Raw genomic sequence first — 2,500 nt, 5'->3', positions numbered from 1 at the left:
CACAGCGCACGTGCCAACACGTCTGCACAACTGCGATACAAACCACCAGCGAGAACCGCTGGGGCGACCGAGCAGCAGACGGCGTCGCGGCGCCGAGTGCCGGGCGGCGGCGCATCCTCAACGCACACAGTCCTCAATCGGACCAGCACACTGCAGATGTCCACCGCGCTTCGCACCGGGCCGGCGAGGACCCACTTTGGCTGCACGGCGCCGCGCGCAGGGTGCCCCGGCGCGCAGCTGCGCCGCCTGCCGCGTCCGTCGGCCGGCGCGCCTGCCACTGGGCGCCCCCACCAGCCGGCTGTAGCGCGTGCGCCCACGCACCGCGCGGCCAGCACGCCGGGCGGCCCCCCCTCACCGGCCGGGGACAGTCCCACCCACCCACAGCCGCGTATCGCTTCACACCCAGATTCACATTCACGTTCGTTGGTATGGTGGGGACCGCTTCGTAGCTGTACCGATCGTTGCCCTCACAGATGTACCTCCAGCAAGGACAACCGCACCACAACGGGTTACCAGTTGTTCATTTGCGTAACGTCACCAGTAAACGTACACGTCCATCCCCGTTTGCAAAGTCAACTATTATTGCATGCCTGCCTGTCAGGTGTCAAGACACACTACATCCGCTCACATCCACGCAACAAAATGTGCCCGACTAGAGGGCACGTGGAAGGTGCCCCCGTACGTATGCGATGTCCACTGCGCGACCAACTGTCAACCGGCCTCTGTAGCATGTCGCAGATGTGGAACGCGGGGCACCGTGCTATCACATTGTGTGAGAAGAGACTACTACGTCTGCATACACGCGCCACTACATGAACAGACGGCTCATGCTGATCGCCATCCACTGCGTCCATTACTCCCACACGTCTCTATGGCGTACCACACTGCAATGCAGCTGTTATGGGGAGATGACACGTAGCTGTGTACACAACATTCTGAGCGGGTTGCGGTTGGACAATACATTACTGTAACGTGTCATATGCCAATTACAGAGCAGGGTAAGGCACAACTTGGGTTAGGTTAAGGCACAACTTGGGTTAGGTTAAGGCACAACTTGGGTTAGGTTAAGGCACAACTTGGGTTAGGTTAAGGCACAACTTGGGTTAGGTTAAGGCACAACTTGGGTTAGGTTAAGGCACAACTTGGGTTAGGTTAAGGCACAACTTGGGTTAGGTTAAGGCACAACTTGGGTTAGGTTAAGGCACAACTTGGGTTAGGTTAAGGCACAACTTGGGTTAGGTTAAGGCACAACGTGGGTTAGGTTAAGGCACAACGTGGGTTAGGTTAAGGCACAACGTGGGTTAGGTTAAGGCACAACGTGGGTTAGGTTAAGGCACAACGTGGGTTAGGTTAAGGCACAACGTGGGTTAGGTTAAGGCACAACGTGGGTTAGGTTAAGGCACAACGTGGGTTAGGTTAAGGCACAACGTGGGTTAGGTTAAGGCACAACGTGGGTTAGGTTAAGGCACAACGTGGGTTAGGTTAAGGCACAACGTGGGTTAGGTTAAGGCACAACTTGGGGGTAGATTGCGGTGCAAATTGCGTTACATTGCGGTGCAAATTGCGTTACATTGCGGTGCAAATTGCGTTACATTGCGGTGCAAATTGCGTTACATTGCGGTGCAAATTGCGTTACATTGCGGTGCAAATTGCGTTACATTGCGGTGCAAATTGCGTTACATTGCGGTGCAAATTGCGTTACATTGCGGTGCAAATTGAGTTACATTGCGGTGCAAATTGAGTTACATTGCGGTGCAAATTGCGTTACATTGCGGTGCAAATTGCGTTACATTGCGGTGCAAATTGCGTTACATTGCGGTGCAAATTGAGTTACATTGCGGTGCAAATTGAGTTACATTGCGGTGCAAATTGAGTTACATTGCGGTGCAAATTGAGTTACATTGCGGTGCAAATTGAGTTACATTGCGGTGCAAATTGAGTTACATTGTGGTGCAAATTGAGTTACATTGCGGTGCAAATTGAGTTACATTGCGGTGCAAATTGAGTTACATTGCGGTGCAAATTGAGGTAGGTTAAGGTGCAACACAGGTTAGGTTAAGGTGCAACATAGGTTAGGGTGCAAGATGGGTTAGGTTAAGGTGCAAGATGGGTTAGGTTAAGGTGCAAGATGGGTTAGGTTAAGGTGACATAGGTTAGGTTAAGGTGACATAGGTTAGGTTAAGGTGACATAGGTTAGGTTAAGGTGACATAGGTTAGGTTAAGGTGACATAGGTTAGGTTAAGGTGACATAGGTTAGGTTAAGGTGACATAGGTTAGGTTAAGGTGACATAGGTTAGGTTAAGGTGACATAGGTTAGGTTAAGGTGACATAGGTTAGGTTAAGGTACAAACTGGGTTGTGTTATGGTACACATTGCGTTGTAGTACAGTACACGTTAGGTTTGGGTACGGTACACAATGTGGTATGGGATGGCGTGTTGTGGGGGGGGGGGGTGAGGTTCGTTGATATCGACCGTAGGACGTGGATGCCCGAGGCAGCGT

Source organism: Schistocerca cancellata, unplaced genomic scaffold (assembly GCF_023864275.1).
Source record: "Schistocerca cancellata isolate TAMUIC-IGC-003103 unplaced genomic scaffold, iqSchCanc2.1 HiC_scaffold_955, whole genome shotgun sequence".
NCBI classification, from domain to species: domain Eukaryota; kingdom Metazoa; phylum Arthropoda; class Insecta; order Orthoptera; family Acrididae; genus Schistocerca; species Schistocerca cancellata.
This window is presented reverse-complemented; position numbering follows the sequence as displayed.